Raw genomic sequence first — 19802 nt, 5'->3', positions numbered from 1 at the left:
TTAGTGCAGTCTTGCACTTGGCACATTGTGACGTATGCTCATCTGCATGGAGTGGGCCCTCTTTCTGGGCCTCTTGGCAGATGGTTGGCCTGATGGGCGTCCAGCCGGCACCCTCTTCGAACCCCTTGTCAGTCCTGGCCGACGTCTGGCAAGGCTTGTGGGCTGTACCCGTATCCGACGTCCCCGACGCTGTCGTACTCCTGCAGCTGCCTTCAACGTAAGCATGAATCCGTATGCGTCGTTCCCATTCGTTACACGATCCATCCGGTCACCAAGGGCATCTAAAAGCTCAATGTATGCTGGGTTTTCCTCGTTCATGGCGTGCAGTCGTCGCATGCGGGACTCCAGGCGCCTGTAGGCTTCTTCTCGAGCCTGCACAAAACGCATTGAGGACAGCACATTATTATACTTTGTCTAATATTGTGAATAAAGTAGATGATTTGGAAACAATCTTGCTAACTCATGACCCCCACGTGGTTGTCATCACGGAAACATGGCTTCACAGTGGTATTGGTGATAATGAAGTTATTCCGCCTTGTTACAGAATGATTAGGAAAGACCGAGGGTCAAGGGGCGGCGGCGTGGCTATTATCGCAAAAAGTTCGGTGGACCTGGTACCATTAGATTGCGTTGTCAACAGGGAGGTGTTATGGTGTAAGATTAAAGTTCACGGCAACGTGTTTGTTGTTAGTACTGTATATAGGCCGCCAAACACCGCCACATGGTTTTTAGAAGAATTGTATGATTACATGGCGTTGCGCTTCAATGACAAAACTAAAATTATTTTGACTGGAGACTTCAATCATGCTGATATTGACTGGGCAAAGCAAAAACTAGGTAAAAATGAAATCGTGTCCTCCGAGCTTTTGTTAGATATAGCACTCAGTTTTAATCTTCAACAGTTAGTGGACAGGCCGACAAGAGTAACAGATACGAGCCAATCAATTCTGGACTTACTTTTTGTTAGCAACATAGTGGAAGCGGATAAAGCACATGTGCTCGACGGAGTGTCAGATCATAAAATGGTGTTTCTTGACTTAGAACTACACACAACAGCTGCCGATAATGCTTGTCACGAACATACTGTCAGAGATTTTCAAAATGCTGATGATGTGTCCATCCTCGATTATTTAGTTGAACATTTTGACCATTTTAGTCAGTTAAGTGATGTTACCGAATTATGGAAAACATTTAAGAGTATTGTTTCCTACTGTACATATCACTTTGTTCCGACAAGGGACGTGAGAGCACGACAACATCACCCATGGGTAACAAGAGAAATTTTGCAAATAAAGCGAAAGATCAAGCGCAAAAGGAAAGCAAAACAAAATTCCTCAGACATTGCAAATTTGGGGCGACAATTGAAGAATCTTATTTCCCAAGCTAGGGAAAATTACTGTGGCAATGTGCTGTCTCGTTTCTTGCTGGAATCTCCGCAAAAATTCTGGCGGTTTTTCTCGTCGAAAAAAGAAGTAATAACAGAAGTGATGGTAAGCGATGAGGTTGTATCATGTCCCATTAGAGTGGCAGAGGAATTTAACATGTATTTTCAGTCAGTCTTTACAGTCTCGAGTGACCCGCCGGTAGACCACGTCAGCAGCTCTGATGAACCTCGTATGTCAGATTTCGTTGTCTCGGAAAGTGTTATACTTAAATTGCTTTTGAATATTAATGTAAAGAAGGCGTCGGGGCCGGACGACATTTCAAATGCATTTCTGAAAAGGTATGCTGAGTGGGTGTCCCGATATCTTTTCATAATATTTCAAGCCTCTCTCCAACAATCCAAATTTCCAGCAGACTGCTGGAAATGTGGTAAAATTATACTCATTCACAAATCTGGAAACAAAATGACAGTCCAAAATTACCATCCTATATCATTAACGTCGACTTGCTGCAAACTGCTGGAACACATTATTTCAAATCATGTCACTCAGTACTTAGAAGAAAACAACTTAATATACAAACATCAGCACGGTTTTAGACTGGGTCTATCGACGGTCACACAACTAATTGAATGTGCGCATGAGTTCTCATCTGTTGTAAATGAGCGGGGTCAGGTTGTCGTCGTGTTTATGGATATTTCAAAAGCGTTCGACCGCGTGCCTCATAACAAATTAATTGAAAAGCTTCACCTTGTGGGTCTAAACAGCAATATACTGTCGTGGGTCCGGTCTTACCTAACTAACAGAACACAGTATGTCTACTGCAGTGATGCATGCTCTACCCGCCTTGCAGTGTATTCAGGTGTGCCACAAGGGTCGGTACAGGTCCACTTTTGTAAAGCTATTTGCAGATGACTGCATGTTGTTTTCAAAAGTGCGTACAGTCGAAGACCAAGACTTGCTTAATGCCTCTCTAGAAAAACTTTACTTGTGGTGTGAAAGGTGGGGTATGGTAATTAACTTTGATAAAACAGTACTCTGCAGCATTACAAACAAACGAAACATTTTAGAGTATTCCTATAACATAGGTGGCGTGCAACTGCGAAAGGTGGACGAATTTAAATATTTAGGGTGTTATTTTTAGTTCTACCATGCGATGCAACAGTCATGTAGATTACGTTTGTTCAAAAGCCTACAAAAAGTTATTATTCCTCAGAAGACAACTTAGGCATGCCAATAGTGATGTTCGACAACTTGCGTACATGTGTTATGTTCGCCCATTGTTAGAATATGCAAGCACTGTATGGGACCCATATAGAAAATGCCACGAATCACAAATTGAAAGAATACAAAATCTGGCGCTTCGATTTATCTTCTCCAGATATAAACATACAAAATCTGTTTCTTCAATGAGACAAGAGGCACAGGTTGACTCGCTGGCAAAGCGAAGGAAAATATCAAGGTTAAAAGAACTCTTTTCCATAACAACTGGAATGACAAAGCTAGATCCGCAGCTTTACTTGTGGCCTTCAACGTCTCGTTCCCAAAAGAACTAGCAACGTCAGGGCGATTGCTCCGTATCAATACAAAAATGATGTATTTAAGTATTCTTTCTTTTGTAGGACAATAGTAGAGTGGAACGCTCTGCCAAACGAAGTCGTCAGCTGCTGTGATCTCAAGTCATTTAAATTATCATTGCGCAAATTTTTAACTGAATAATGTATGTGTGCGGAATACATCTTCAGATGTGCAGGGTGTGACCGCACCCATGCATGTGCATAAGTACTCATTTGAGTGTGAATGCATTTTGCTTGGCTTGTACAACTTATTTTTCTCTCCTGTGTTGACCGTAAGGTTCACAGTAATGTAAATAAATAAAATGTGAGAAATTACAATTTTGCTTGTTTCAACAGATTTGCCCGTGCTGAAACACTGAGAGCTTGGCCACTAGAGCTGATGCACATGTGTGCCAAGTAGTCAAAGGCTGACATATATGGAGTACCTTGCAGCCAAGAAAATGACCCTTCCCCTGTGCCCTTTTCTCCATTCCTTTTTGCCCAAAAGGAGCGGGTCTGGAATGTAACTTACACCACAAGGAGGAAGACTATCCTTCTCTTTCGGGTGGAAAGGAGAAATTGAGGTGCAGTTTTCTCCTCTCTGCTTATTCGTTGGCCTTTAAATAAACAATTTTCTCCCCACATCACTGCTAAGTCGCACCAGAGAACCTTCGTAGTTACCCCAGCTAAAGGTGGGCCAATAACCTTGTAGGAACAAATGGTGGTGCACTTGTTAATTTCCACTTGGTACAGTCTCTCAGGTAAAAAGCAAGCATCACAGATGAGTGCGCAGCTTGTATTTGCTAGGAAATATGCACCACTTTAAATTCTAGTTGCTGCACTAGAGCCTCTCACGGTATGACTTGTAAAAGGAGCTTGTGTTATACAAGTTTATCGTGCTCCCTTCGCTTGGGAAAAGGAGCTGGATAAGACACGAACATCAAAGAGTGCACATACCTGAGCACGCTGAGCTTCGTCAGGGTCTTGCGCTGCAATTGGTGCCAGGGCCGATGTGGAGGGTTGAGGAGCTTCTGGCTGGTCATTGGCTTCTAGCAGGTCAGTGGCTTCTGCATTGTCTGGGCCTTTGGGAGCTTCGGGGGTGCACCTGGGACTCTCTTCTTCACCTGGGTACTGCTGCTCTCCACGAAAGGGCATAAAAAATTCCCAGGGTGGGCACTTGTCACCCAAGGCCAGCTTGCCCAATCGATGCCGGTCCTCCGTAGTCAAAGGGGGTGCATTGGGGAACCAACCACCAAAGGTTTCGTGCACCAGAGCTTGGTGTTTACAGAAAGCTCCTTGTTTCCCGACTGGGCAGCTGCACGCTCCGAAGTCTGCGGCCACCTCGTAGACCACGTCATGGCGTGTGGCGCTGGGCACTGCATAGAGCTTGTCGCCCAGAGGTTGGATGCTCTCAGCTGCACCTTGTGGCATCTTGGAGAGCAGCCGCTTGTATACCACCTGGTGACTTGCGACACGGCTGTGGGCGTGGCGGAGGATGCGACTCTCGAAGTACTTCTCCCACACCATGGCCACCGCATCCACCAGTGCCACAGCATTGAATGCCTCTGCCCTGCTGAGAACTATGTCCTTCAGGACACGGATGGTGGCCTCTGAGAAGTTGTTTGTATTGTGCCCCCGCGTGGTGGTGTTGGCACGGTAGAGCAACACCCACTCCTCCTGTCTTCCAAGGAAGGCCTCCACCCGTGCCACGAAGGCCTGGTGTGGCTGGCGCCTCAGCTGGGCTGTCGCTGCTTCCAGCTTCTCCTGTGTGTCAGCATACATGACCTGCAGTTGGCCATTACCGTTGAGGTTACTTCGGTTAGAAATCTGACAAACATTTGTCAGCTTTACATGCACACTTTTGCCTGACTGATTTCCACAAGACCATTAACATGCAGAGGTGTGTCGCCCTACTCTAAATAACTGGGCTGCACTTTTGCTGCACATTAGTGCAAGTTTCATACTGCGGAACGTTGCACAAGCGCCTCTGTCACAATGGCAACTGCATAGTAAAAGACTTGCCTCCTGGAAGGCTGACATCAGGCAGCGCCTCTGGTCCTTGTGCACACCGTTGTGGGCAGCTGTGAGCCAGCGCCACTCCGCCTGCGCCACATGAAAATGGCATAGGAGATGCCTTGCCGTGGGCCAGGTCTCCTGCAGAGCAGCCTTCTCCGCACTCGAATTGTCCGTCATGAAGACCTCGGGTGCCTGGCAAAAGATGATATGCGTCCCACAATCGGAGAGAGACAAAGAAGTGAACCGTCATGCTTTGTAAATGCTTTAGTCCCTACATGTAGCATATCGCTTCTCTGTAGCTATAGAAACTGTTCTATACTTGCTTGTGACAACCGGCTGATAGCATTAATTTATGTTCAACAGAACAATTTACAGAAACTGATAAACAATTGTTTTTTTAAATAAACAACTGTATACACTGGGACATTCCGTTCCATTCTTTTCACCTCGGCTTAAGGTCAGCTGCTCACACTGCTGGCAATTGTGCCTTCACTGAGTGCAATTGAAAAGAACTGGCAAGACTGATGTATCTCAGTGAAGCGCACGTACGGTTTATATGAAGTATTTGCACTACAAAGGAATTTGGTGCAACCTGTGCTACCATCACCTTCTCATTCTCGTAACCTTAGACCAAGCCTTCATGCTTGATCCCTCGGTCAAACCACTACCCCCTCGTGCTATAGTTTTACTGCGGTAGCCGTATATGGGCCCTTCACTTTGAGTGGTCGGCGGAATGTGTCCGTGTGACGGTGGCCTTTGACACTAGACCTTCTTCCTACCTGACCCCTCCCCTCCTCCCTCGCCTCTTTTATCTCCACCCCATACTCGTCCCATCTCCCCTCTGTGCCCTACCTCCTCCTCCCCCTCATCTCTTCCTCCTATGATTGCATGTTTGTGGCCTTTGATTCCTTCGCTTCACTCTTCTTCCCTCCCCCTCTATCTGTCATGTGGTTGTGTGTTCGTGGCTTTAATTCCCTCGCTTAACTCTTCCCTCCCCCTCTATCTGTCATGTGGTTGTGTTCATGGCTTTGACCTTTGGTTTTGACCTAGAACCCTTGGCCGCTCCTCCTCATCTTCATTGTTCCCATCCGCACCTTGCTCCCTTCTCTTTCCTCAGGCTCCTCTTCCCTCCACTCTTCCTTTCCTCTCACCTTTTTCCTCCGTCCCCTAACCAGCTTCCCCGCCTCCTTGGTCCGCCCCACCTTTATCCCCTCCATCGTCTTCTTCCTTCACAAACTCAAAGCCACCTCATCCTCAGTCCCCCCTGCCCTCCGTCCTGGTCTTCCCGTTTTCTCTCTCTCTTGCGTTATTGTGTGTTCGTGGTCTTCTACCTTTACTCTTGACCTCCTCCTCCCTCTGTCTACCCTCCTTCCCCTCCTCCTTCTCGCTCTCCTCTTGTCCCCCTCTTGCCCTCCTTCTGTCTATGAGGTGACGGCTACTGCCGGTCATCTCACTTGCAGTATGGGCCGCCACTTAGCGTAAGGCTCCCGTTTAGCGGAAAAGGCAGCGTAGTAGGAGTCCAGCAGCGTCCAGCGTGACCTCGTGGGTCACGTGACCCGGAACACGGGTCACATGAACCAGGCCATGGCACCTGGCGTGACCCGGGTCATGCTAGGTGGCCCGGCTGGACTGGCGTGACCGGTCAGTGACCTGTGTCGAGTGAGCCGGGTCACGGCGTCTGGCGTGACCTCGTGGGAGGGCCCTTCCCCGTTCCTCAAAACCCGGGTCACGTGGCCCGGATGCTAAATGGGAATCAGTGATGGGATTTCCCTCTCCTTACCCCCCGTAACTCCCATTCTCTCCCCCACTACTCCCCTCTCCTTCCCCTCCCGCCTGCAACCCCTCCACTCCCCAGACTCCTGACCTCCATCCCCTTGACTTCCATGCCCTGCCCTCTCTTAGTAGCAGTGGGGGGTGGTGTGACCCTGCAGCTCCCCACACCTTCCCTCCCCCACCACCCTACAACCCCTCCAGTCCCCCAACCGCCCCACCACCCTGCCCTCCCTTCCCCGCCTCCTCTGCACTCCCGCCCTCCTCCACCCCTGTCCTGACAACCCGGCCTTGCGCTATCGCGTCGCACCCTTAAGGCCAAGTGTCCCTCTAATTTTTTTTGTCTGAAACAGTGTCGTCAAAAGTTATTGCATGCTTCATCACGGCACAATTTTGTCAGCAATGCTGGCTCGCATTTGTGCCTGGAGCAGTATCCTCCTGAAGTTTGTGGAATGCTTGGCACACATGTGCATCCGTGTCAACGGAATGATGACGCTTTGCACATATTTCTTGCACAGTGCAAACTAGTTTGTTATATCCCGGGTTGCGAATGAAGCTGTGCTGTGTTTTCTAGAAATGCGAAAAATATGCATTTGCTTTTACAACATGGGCCCTGATAAACCACAATTCCTGGTTGACCGCAAAAATTTACACCGAAAACACTGAATTTCGGAGTTAAAAGTGAGGCACCGAAACGACACACTCGAATTTGGAGAAAATTAAACATTAAAAATATGAAACGCCAATTTTTACATAAGGGGGAAATTTTGTTGCATCTGCAGACACCGAAGCTTTTTACTAGGGTTCTAATGTTCTTGAGGCAGAAACAAGTGTAGTAAATGACAACCAGCTTTTTTCCACGGAGAAAAGCTATAATTTCCACATTATTTTCTACTTACGGATAGACCCCCAAAGCAGAGTGGATGGGTCCCGCTGAGGAGCTTGAATGCTGCCGAGTACCCGTCCGTGCTTTGCTCGTTGTGCAGGAGGACTGCTAAGGGGACGGCGCCAGCCATTGTCGCCACCAGCACCACTGTCACGGTGCACTTGGTGGTGTCACACGAGGACGTCGAGTCTATAAAGACAATGTCCCTCGCTGCCTCCAGTGCCTGGGCCCGCCGCATGATGGGGGTCACGACCAGAACTGCCCAACAGCTGCTGGTGTCACTCCGGCTGACCGTCACACTTGTGCCTGGAAATTGTTAAGTAAATTGAGGCACGGCTCTTTTTAATCACTTTTCTCAAGTGAGCTTTACGATGCAACTCACCTCTGTACCCCTAAAATTCCCAGCAAAAAAAATGTGTAGTTACTGCCACAGCTACATGTGATGTGCATAGAGCCGAGAAATGTGAATGTGAACTGGTGTTGCTCTCTAATAGCATGTGCCTAGTGGCAAGTGCTGAAGCTCACAGATGAACAATACCTCTCTTTTCACAAGGTGACGTGGAAAGATACACTGGTAGGTCATGTGATGTCAAAAATAAGCCATGGCACTGTAATAACTTGTAGCATACCTTGAGCAGCATAGAGGGGTGCCTTCTCCTCCAGCTTGGAGAGAGCGTCGATGGGGCCACCACCGAAGCAGGCGCTCCTCCACACAGTGTGTCAGTGTTGCACGGTTCTGGCCAGAGGGTTGAGGGCGCCGTTGGCCAGCAGCTCGGGACCGTTCTCCTCCATGCAGAGTTTGCTTTCGTGGAGCCTCCGTGCCTCGCTGACTGCCATCCCGTCGCTAAAGTAGCCCACAAACGTCTGCCTCGTGGTACGTGTGCCCCGAAGGAGGCGCAGAGCGTCTGCTGAATGTGTATTATGCGAATGTTGAGTGTCCATTCGTATGACAGTAGCCAAGGGAACGTCCCTGCGCAGGTACGGGTCGTTCTGTTTTGAGCCCTTGCTCAACTTTTTTATCTTTACGTCGAGTCTGGCCATGCACACAGCGTTGCGGCGCTCGGACACCTTGTTGCGAGGGTGGTGCTGGCAGCGCCAGACCTTGTGGAAGACCATTCTGAAAATACCACAAATGCAGCAAAATAAGGGGGAGCACCCTATGCAGATAGGGTAGCGTTAATTCTTGAGGAGGAAAGCTGCTTTAAAGTGGAGAGGTTCATTTGGCTCACTCGAATAGCTCACAGATTTGGCTCACACGTGGGAGGAGTGTTTTTTTCGAATGGTGTCCGCGGGCGCTCTTCAGGCGTAAAATTGATCGTATAAATAGGCCAATGATTGGATAGCAGTGAAACTTCTCAAGGTCTCTTTAGGAGGTGCATTTATCATACTCAAATTTCATGAGTAGGTTCCCGGATTAAAATCCTGGAAAAGAAAAACGCTATATCTCTATGGCATGGGAAAGTGCCGAGAGCCTACACTAATGAAATTTGGGTATGGTAAGTACACCACTTAAATACACATTGGCAGGGGTTTATCCAGAATTTTCAACAAGGGGGGGGGGGGGGGTCACAAGTTTTTGGGCGGCTGTAGGGGGTGTGTGGGGGAGGGAGGTGCAGCCTTGTCTGTGCTTTGCACAAAAAATTCTGGGGGGGGGGGGGGGGGGGGGGTCGGGCTCAACCTGGGGGTGTGTTGAGGGGGGGGGGGGGGTGTAGCCTTGTCTGTACTTTGCACAAAAAATTCTGGGGGGGGGGGGGGTCGGGCTCAACCTGGGGGTGTTGGGGGAGGGGGGGGGTGTATAAAGCTCTGCGACATTGGAAAGTTTCTCCGCTTCCCATTCATTGGCTATGCGCTCCATTTCACGACTATTGACAACTGATTACACGAAGTTTGGTGGTGTGAAACAAATGCCATTTCATTTTCACCCTGACTACGCAGGTTCAAACAAATCCGCAGCATGCTCTATTTTTTCTCGACCTGCACGTCTGCCTCTCCGTGACGTCACGGCACCCGGCTGCGCGGGAAATTTCGAATGTGTTTTCCATTCGCTGTTTTCTCAATAACTGTTCTGAATTTAGGAAACCTAAATAGCATGCCGAGACGGCCAAAGACTCAGGATATATAGTTAGTTGAGAGCCGCATTCCAATTATCATCGATGCGGTCCTCAATCGCGGAAAGCATGAATGACATGAACGTACCGTTGTCCCTCCTTCTGGACCTTTTGGACGATCCAAGAAGTGTTTGTTTGGAGACTGTAGGCCTCCAGCCATTCGTCGACGGCCGCTTCGTTGTTCAGGTTCGCGCGAAACACTGATTCCTTTTCCGTCGACGCGAGGTCGTCCTTCACTACCTCCAGCCGCTCGAACGGCGAAGGAGGCTCGTCCATCGTTAAAAAAATTCAGCGGTTCAGTAGCAGTGATACACAGAAGACAAGTCGCACTTTCGTTTCGCGCATGAAAGCACGACGCTCACCACTCTGGGGAACGAAAAAACAGTGATGCAAAGCACATTCAACTCGTGCACGAGTGCGCAGCGGTCAGGATACTGGAGAGGAAAAGTAACGGTGATTCAACCAGCTTACAAATGTCTCGCAGAACACGTCGCCGATGGTTCATTCAGTGACACACAACACGTGTACCCACACAACACGTGTACCCGCACCACCGTGACCCGCACCTTGGTGAACTCCACGCTGGCAAGCAAAAGTCAAATCGTGGACGAAAGCACGGCGATTCAAACAAGAGCACGATGATTCAACCAACACCAGTGGCTTCGATGTCGAGCTTGAAACAGCAGGTTGCAACAGGGGGAAAAAAAAGGGTTGAAAGGTGAAAAGGATCAAGGAAAAGAAAGGGAGAGGGTAGGCGTGGTAGGCTAATCCCCACGCTGATTGACATCCGGCTTTTCTGACGCCGCTCTTGGTTTCGGTTTCGTTTCCTACACCAGTAACATTCATTGAGTCGGTTGGATGGGTGGGAAGTAAGAAAACTTTGAAGCCTAATAATTAACGTTCTTAATTTGTCACAGAAATGCTCAAAATAATTCCTAATTAGTGATAGCGATTTCCCTATAAGTTTTTTTTTTAATTTTCTGTTCGAGTTATTGTCTTATCGCCGCGTCAGCCGCGTGATGGCGCGGCCGACGCGGCGCGGCGGCGCCCTGAATGGCGGATGGCGGCAAATGGCGGAGGCAGATGCAGTGCAGATGGCAGAAGAAGTTTGGAGTCTCGAAGTTCGCTGCTGCCGAGGTTCAACACGTTGGAAATATCGGTATGGGCTATGACAGCCGATTTTCTTGACTGTTAATTAACGTCGCTGTTCAATCTGCCTTTATGTTTGTCCTTATTGATCGGCGTAGTCGCATCAGTGTGACACGAACATGTTTGGTCAGCTCAATACAAATCGGGATTGAACACCTCTTGTTCGGTTCGATAGAACTTTTTTTGCATCGTAACAGTGTGAGATGCCGTGTGTCGTGCCAAAAACGACATGCTTCCCTGACTAACAGGTAGACGCTATATTTTGTAAACGTCCGAGCTTGTTGCTCACGGCCGCGCCCTCGCTGCACTCTCACAGTCACAAGCAAATGGCAAAGACGTAGTTTTTGTTTGAATACATCTTCGGAGTATGAGGTGTATTCACCTACGTGTTTTTGTTCGCCATTTTGTTGTGATGAGTTCTATGGCTTGTGCCGAAGGCGATCATTCTAAGAATTCATTTCATGCCCTCAGATGCGTAGTGCGCAGAAGCTTCCAGATCTCATTACGCCGACTTCTATTAACAAAATGACAGACTTAAGTCTTATGAAAACACCCTATAGACACTTGTAGCGCAATCAGGCTCTTTCCCCTCCCGCAGCTACGATGAATCGATCTCTGGTGTGGTGCAGTTCCTGTGAAGAATTAACGTTACCCTATGTGCATAACGTTAATGACGCCGCGCTATTCAGTCGACTGTTTCTCGTCGTTATTTGTTGGCGCATCCGCGTCAACACCTGTAATACGCCTGTGTTGACCGATTAAGTGAATAATCTGTGTGAACCCTGTGGCATGACTACATTTGCACGTACCCTTTTTGGGAACACTCAGTACACTTTGTGATATGTAAAGTGAGTTGCGAGGGGTGGTCCACTGTGTGGCACCATGGGCACTAACCTGTTTAGAAATACGAAGTCCGGATTTAGGCCCCCAACCTTCGGCTTTATGCGTTGTCCGCCACGCGACTAAAGATTTTGATGCTGAAGTGCGAGCTAGTGCAAGCTAGCACAAGACCCTCAATGATCAGGTTCGCATTCAGAATGCTTTGCGCCGTTTGCTCATCTGGATCCACGAGTAGTGAAGCTACCCTTCGACGGAACACAGATTTATCAAATGTGCGTTGCATAAGTACACGTCTGTGGCTACTTCACAAGCAACTCCAAGTTCACAAATTTTTCCAACTCATTTCTGACGCTTTTGCGAATCGCGGCGTGGCTCATTTGGGTAGGACAGTTTCCACCGGGCTAAGCAGGTTAACGCACCAAATAGGCGTTGGTTGTTTTCACGTGATGTCAATCGGCCATTTCGTTGTTCAATGGTAACACAATGGCAGGTATAAGTTTCTGTGCTTTACGGATTTGATAGTCTTAGGCATCATCGAAATGCTTCTATTTGGCACGCGCCAGACAGCTAATAACAATAAAATGGTGGACTAAATTATGCCAATGAAAACACCCAATACCAGCTGCACTAGCACCTCACTAGGGCGCCTTTATGTGCACTTTGCTTAGGGTTTTGACATCTAGCCATTTTGGTCTTCTCCTTTTATTGTTTGCTTGGGGCTTGAGCTCATAGCTTTGTCTGTGCTACGGCACTGTTTTGTTTCAAGCTACTTCTTTGTATTTTCGTCATGAGCGTGTACTGTCGATGATAGGCATGACCTGCTTTCCATTTAACGCATCTCGCGTGCATGGACGATTGTGTTCCGCTGCGTTCCCTGGAAAACGGAGGTAGCCGGGCGGTGCACGAGACTCATATGCACATGTGTGCTCACCACACACACTTTACTGATGCAGTGTGCCATGGAGCCAGTAGTGCAGGGGCAAAGCGCTTGCCTCACACGCAGCAGACCCAGGGTCGATTCCTGACAGCGGCGAAATTTAACAAAATGTTTTGGAGCAATCCTCAATATCGACGACGGATACCGAATGCCCTACGCCCTACACCCTACGCCATCATTCCAAAGGGGGGGAAGAGCCCATAACAGCTATCGCTGTAAAACAACCGAATCGCTCGTTCTTCTGCATACGCAATGGCAATGTTGCCAGCATTTGGTGGGCTGCGTTTTTCGCGAAAAGTAAACAAACACGGATGTTGTCGAAGCGTACGTCGAAGTCGTGTGATGCGAGTGAGGAAAACAGGAACGGCGCTGTTCGGTTTTACTGGCAGCAGCCGCATGCTACGATAGTTCAAGAGAACCAGTAAAACTAATGGAGACCGAGAAAAAAAAAAAAAAAAAAAGAGCGGCGAATTCAAGGACTAGCAGCCAGGTACAAAAATTAGCGATTCTTGGTACGAACTTCGATTGCAACAATACTTAAAAAACAAAGTAGCTGGAAACTTCGATTACTAGTCTTATTCCTGTACGAGTGAAAAATGCCTTTTAGTGCGCGGGATGCTTTTTTCTTGATAGCGATATAGTAACCGTCTGAAACCTCATCTTTTAGCTATGCTAAACATTCTTCTGCTCTTATGCCTGCCTGCATACGTGCTCGATCATGAACTTGAGTTGTTAGTCACCTGACATCCAGCTAAAAATCTCCAGGCACATTTATTATAAGCTCAGGCATATGTTGGAATGAGTGTGGTGGGATGTCCTCTCAAGGGAGAACATTAACGAAAGTACACAATGTTCAACTTGAGAAAGTGTAGCACCACGAAAGTATGAAGCTGCTATTGCATTCACACCCTTTTATTGCCACAGACATTTCGAGCGGAACGTCGTAACTGCCACAAAGAATCACCCATGGGGACACTGCCTAAAGGAATACGTAAGCAAAGTGCACAGACGAATGTCCACTACTGTCATCGCGTCGCTGCTTCGTAGCCGAGAAGTTTATGCAGGGGCAAACGGGACGGATGACCACAGTCATTGTTACCAGACAAGTCAAAATGGCGAAATTAGGTTATTTTTGCAGTAAAAAAATACTTCACATATCAAAACAAAAATGATGGGCCATGAGAGATGCTATTTCATTAATTCTGTAAAACACTCAGGCACCTTCAAGTTTTTTTGTTTTTTTTTAAACTCTAATTATGTCCAAAAAAGTGTGTGGGCCCATAGACGCCCAGCAAAAATCCGTCACGACGTTGAGGCCTTAAACCATCTGTCGTCGGGACGGCGCAATTTAGCAGTTCTGTCGACTCTTAGTACAGTGGCTCCAAGTGTACTAGAAGTTGCTACAGTGCCACGATCCATTTCTAGTGTCACATGGCTGGCCACCGCATTTTACCGCGTTGCCTCATGAAATAGAGGGGCTGTTCCTGTGCAGTCTTTAGCAGTTTCTACTAGAAATGTGTCATTATAGAGGACCCCAGCTAAGATTTCCATTTTAGATTTATGCACATCACACCCCTTGCGGGAAGCCGCCACCTTTTTTTCTAGCTTGCAAATAGCTATAGTACAGTCGTAACGGACAAATTATTGGCGAATTCTAATGTTACAGTTGCTTGAAAAAAGTGATTAGATCGAGCCTCGCCTCATTTTACACAATGATTTTCAGGGACCGGCATCACGGTGAGCTGCTGGGAAACCGGCTCGGCAGTTGTGGTGGTGACCCCTATCATGTGGCAGGCCCTGGACATCCTCTTGCGACAGAACTGAGCGCACCGCCACAGTAGCAATGATGGCTGGCGCTGTCCTCATGGACAGTGAACAGAGCGTCGAGGGGTACTCGGTAGCTTTCAAACTTCTCAGCGAAACCCATCTGCTCTTGTTTGGGGAGTCAATTCGTAAGTGGCACAGAATGCGAGAGCCATACCCACTTGTCCCCTTCTCTCTACTTGCCAGACACTACACTCTAACCTCAACGACAGTAGTAAAATGTTTGGCCCCCGCAGAGCGCAACTAATTTCTCGATTCATGTGATAGATGACCATACCTGTGCGCAATGCCGTTCCATCTCTGACAACCAAGTCTTGTTCTAACTAGTAGTTTGTGCTATCCTGATACATTGAAATACGAACAACGGAGCGCGTGGCTTTCAGTACATGCTGTGTCACTAGGCGTTTGCCGGCGAAATCACAAAAATGCGCAGTGGATGCGAGGCTTCATGCACTAATGTGCTCAACTCTCGCTTGCACATCCAAAGGTTCGGCGCTGCGCCAGCATTGCACTTGAAGCGGAGGCCCTGTTGACATTATTGTCGGTCCTTGGCTAGTGCGGCGTGAGCAAGCTAGCCGGTAGCCACAGCAGCAGCACGCTGCTTGGGCGCGGGGCGTTGAAGCACTCCCGCAGTGTTTATTTCTCTTGGCTTGTTTACTGCAGATAAATGACGGCCACTTTAGCTATATTTCATAGCAATATGCCCTATTCGGTCATGGTGAAGGTGTTAGTTTGCCTCAGAAATGATACACTCAGCATCATTAGCCAAGAAACGGCGAGTTAGCCAAAACCATTCTTCGCTTCTGTACGAATAAAGCTAGCGTGCCACTTCTTACAAGGTTGAAGCAACTGAGTTGGGTCAACTACATTATTTGAACTTTATTTTGCATGGGGGCTTTGGATGCAGAAATAAACTAATGTTTCTCGTTTACGCTTCCAGCTACTTAGGGTGACCGCCCGTCCCGCATTAGAAGTCGTTGTCCCGCGTCCTGCAAGAGATTGAGAAAAGCGTCAAATGTCCTGATTTCGTAGGTTGGTAAAATTCACTGTTTTCTAAGCGGTGCCTCCACAACCCCCAACCCCGAAAAGTCGCGAAAGTGGGTGCCAAACACTTTGTAAAAAGAAGCCACCGAGACAGGTGGAGAGACAACAACGCATGTGGCCTGAACCAAATTGTTCTGAAGATAGGCTTTCCAGGGTGCCCTTTCTGCCTGCATTCTGTACAAAACGCAGGCAGCTTCGCCTTCCTCGATGCATGTCCTCTTTTAGTGTTTTCTCTTTTTCTATTCTTTTCGTTGTCTTCCTCCTGTGCATCGCTCTTCTTCCCCGTCGGGACTCACGGTATGCAAGAAATAGGCTTTCAAGGCGTGGCTGGGACGACTGTGGAGGCCCTTGACAGTCGTCTCAGATACCCTCGGGCGGGCGGCGTCATCTAACAAACAGTTCCTCACGTTCTCTCCCATTTCCTTTTCGCACCTCTGTCCCAGCACCCTCATTCCTATGCTCTCTTCTGCTTGTTTTGAATCGACTTGAAGGTGGAAAGCTCGCCGCTCATTCTCCAGAATCAAGCCGAGGCACGACTGCCCTGTGTCGCTTTGGTCCTTAATCTTAATTGGTACGAGCTAAGCGAGGGCTTCCAGCTGCGCAATGCCGGCTTAGCACCGAAACTTCAGCATGTGCCTAGCGAGGGTCGAACATATTGGAGCAGGACACGCGCCCTCACTGCAACTGAGCATTTGTGTGAGTTCCTAGGCGACCTCCAGTTGGCGCAGCATGTGCCGAAAGCTATGCGCTCTATTGTTTTGTTGTTTTGTATTTCAATGTATCATGATCTCATCATCAACTTGCAGTACTAGGACGTTTTTTTTTTTTTCTTGCGGCAAAAAGGAACGAGCTTAAAGCTCGTTCGGAAAAGTGGAAAGTGCAAGCTGTACGTCAGCAGGCCGACGTACAGCTTGCACTTTTTCGGACCCCCTCCTTTCCTATATCCTCTCCACCTTCGACCTTCACACAATGCAGCTCCCCCTCGCAGTTTAAGAGAGGAGGACTCTAAGAGGATTATAGCCCCTGCAGAACGTCAAGGTTGAGCATCGGCCTTTAAAGGACAAATTTTGCAGCTTTCTGTTTGTGTAGAGGGGCATCCATTGACATGGACGCCCCTTTACGCTACAAACTTGCAAACCTTGGAGGCCATTGTCCAAGACGCACTGCTGATAAAGTTGTCATGTGAGAAGCATATAAGAGTTATCTCGGATCTTGTACATACTCATTTTCATTAGACGCGGCACCGCGGGCCTTCATGGTACGGGCTGTTGCCTTTCCATGGTGCCACGGCTTTCCTAAGCCAATGAAGACTATGACTATAATTTCAATGCTGCTTCAAAAAAAAAAAAAACACATGGCTTTGTTGTATGCACTCAGTGAAGGCGCACTTGCCAGCAGTGTGAGCAGCCGAGATAATAAAAGTGAAATGTTCCAGGCAGAAACATGTTTGTGGTACAAAAATGCAAGATATCAATTCCTGTAGGTTGGTATCTTGTACATAAATGGATGTCGGCAGCCTGTTGTCTCGAGCAAATGTAAGGATAATATCTCTGTGTATAGAGAAGGAATATGCAGCAAGTCAGTCAGCTCTTCACGCACCTCAGGCTTTTGTTTACCACCGAGACACGATGACATGCCTTTATTCACTGTTTCGACCAATGACGGCGCACACTTTTCTGCCTCGTCTTTGTGCCTCCTGATAACATTTCTATGTGTGGAAGACATGTTTCGGTACACTCGGTATGGTAGTTCAGTTCTTCGTTGCTCCAATGGTGGGCAGCATATTATTTTTTGCCAGGCACTACAGGTCTTCACGATCAACAACCCTATTGTGGAGAGGGCAGTGCTGCAGGAGTCATGGCCCGCAACAAGGTGCCTCCCAGGCCACTATCACGGGCAGAGTGGAGCTGGCTGACAGCTGCCCACAACCATATCGAGAAGGGCCAGAGGGTCACTTGATGTTGGCATCTAAGGAAGCCAAGTTTCTCAAAATGCAGTTGCCACCTGTGACAGAGGCACTTATGCAATGTTCTGGGCTGCGAAGCGTGCACTTTTATTTGGCAAAAGTGCAGCCAAGCCATTTAAAGCCGTGCATATTTCTATCTGATGCGAATTGCACATTAATTTTTTTAGTTCGCTGTTTACCTGAAAGGTAAACAGCGAACTGTTTACCCGAAGCAGAAATGGACGACTGCAGGACCGTTTGTTCCTACAAAGTTTGCGCAGTGTTAACTGGGATAATAACCGAGGTCCTTTGAATTTAACTTAGCATAGTAGAGAAATAAAACTGTTTATTCAATGACTTGGCATACATGTGACGCTCAGGGCTACGGCATGACAGTTTCAACATGGCCAAATGTGCCGAGACAAGCCCAATTTTAATGTGAAGCATATGGGTATTGCTCACCTCACCTGTTGCTCACAGTCTACGATTGGCAGGACTAATTTTGCCTGTTGCCTTAGCAGAATAACAGCTCTAAGTGGCTGGAATCAGTCGTGCTACTTAACAGTAATCTTGACAAGCCATGCATGAATACTGCGAAGTGCAACCATGAAGAAAAAAAATGTAGAGGAGAGTCCTCAGTGGCTGCTGCATGGCCTTACAGCCGTGGACTTCTCGTAGGTCCAAATCAGACTAGACGTAACTTGGTGGTTTCAATGTCTTTTATGCAGGCACAAGAGCCCCACTTGCGGTGGCTGGACGTCATGAAGGAACACAATCCGACATACCTAGAGATTAATCAATGCCGTGGGGATGAGCTGGACCGTGTAATGAACAAGACCGACGTGACTGGGCTATGCTCACATTTGAAGCAGTGCAGTTTCCACTTGATTACTTCCATAATCATTGAAAACCCGTAGATGTCTGAGGACATACTCTCACCCCATAATGGGCCAGTTGAGGAGGTTACCCTTCGACGCACTTAGTAAGGCGCAGAATATTATGCTGCTGCGCTACAGGGTCCGATCGAAAAAAGTAAACCCTCCTTTTCGGCCCTCATAAAAAGACTGTGCATAGCAGAACGCTCAAACTCCGCCAGAATGTAACCCTAGCAGTCTGAGCAAGATGCCAAAGTTTCAGAATGTGACGTCATTGAATTTTAAAGTTAGTAGGAATTTTCTGAAAATCTCAATAGGAAAATGGGGTCGCGTCCCAGTAGCGTCTCCCATTCATCTCCATGTAATCGCGAGCTCTGCGAGCCTCCATTCTCACATTGCAAATTTCCGGTAATCATGCATAAATATTCAATTCGATGACGCTACTTTCTGAAACTTTGGCATCTTGCTGAGATCGCCAAGGTTACATTCGCGTGGAGTTTCGGCATTCGGCGATACATAGTTTGTCTATGCAGGCCAAAAGTAAGGGTTTACCTTTCTCGATTGCACCCTGTAGTTTGAAAAGTGTTTGATGTGTGAAAACGTGCCTGGAGCATGGGGACCTTCAAACCACTACTATATACTGTACTGTTCTACATTTAATCTTGAAAGCGTTTCCTGTTTTGAAATAAAAGCTTCACTTGTGTGTGAGGTATGTGCTCTTATTCCCTCTTCATGGCTTGTTCCCCCTCGCCGTAGAAGTCTTCGTGGTGCTGGACAACTGACATTTTCCTCCACAGTAACTTCAACCTCACGGGTAGGAAGAGTGATCAGAGCAATGTTATGTGTGCCTACTCTCATGAGGAACATGGAAAGCAGTAAAGTGAGATGCGCAACTACAACCTACTGTGGTACATTTACTGAAGGTGTCAGTCATTCTGAGGGGCGCGATTACTTTGATGGTGATAGAACGACACCTCCATCGCTTTCCGAATTCGCACTGGAACGCGCGTAGACATCAGGCGCACAGCGCGCCCGTGTCACGATTAGGCGCGTTTGCGGAACGAGAACATGTCCACGTACAAGAAGCACTGCGTCCGCGAGCCGTCCTCCGCAAGAGTTGCTAGCATTTGGTGCTACGGTGCAGCGGCGAACTCCAAGGATCGTTATGGGTCGTACTCGTAGGGGCGATTTCGACAGCGGCGCGTATGCTGTAGCATTATGTCGGCATGCAGTCCTGGGCGTTCATCTTACCAAAAAACGAGTTCACATCGCCGAGGTGAAAGCATTAGTTGCTAGCGTTTGGTGCTACGGTGCAGCGGCGAACTTCGACGATCGGAGTGGTCGTACTCGTAGGGGGCGACTTCGGCACCGGCGCGTATGCGGTGGCATTATCTCGGCGTGCAGTCCTGGGCGTTCATCTTACCGAAAAATGAGTTCACATCGCTCAGTTGAAAGCATTCGAGTCATCGG

General features: G+C 48.1%; 1 long non-coding RNA gene and 1 pseudogene across 1 annotated transcript; one reads left to right on the top strand and one right to left on the bottom strand.

The window, feature by feature from the left end:
* Window positions 1-9869, bottom strand: LOC120836354 (annotated as a pseudogene).
* Window positions 9870-10746: 877 nt separating this feature from the next.
* Window positions 10747-18477, top strand: LOC115317482. The gene is made up of 3 exons (XR_003918069.4): window positions 10747-10877; window positions 14368-14596; window positions 18186-18477. It is a non-coding gene; the product is annotated as an uncharacterized LOC115317482 (long non-coding RNA).
* The last annotated feature ends 1325 nt before the right edge of the window (window positions 18478-19802 follow it).

The sequence above is a fragment of the Ixodes scapularis genome, unplaced genomic scaffold (assembly GCF_016920785.2).
Source record: "Ixodes scapularis isolate PalLabHiFi unplaced genomic scaffold, ASM1692078v2 PGA_scaffold0__279_contigs__length_252992795, whole genome shotgun sequence".
Lineage (NCBI taxonomy): Eukaryota > Metazoa > Arthropoda > Arachnida > Ixodida > Ixodidae > Ixodes > Ixodes scapularis.
The sequence above is the reverse complement of the archived record's forward strand: the minus strand, read 5'-3'. Positions and strand labels throughout refer to the sequence as shown.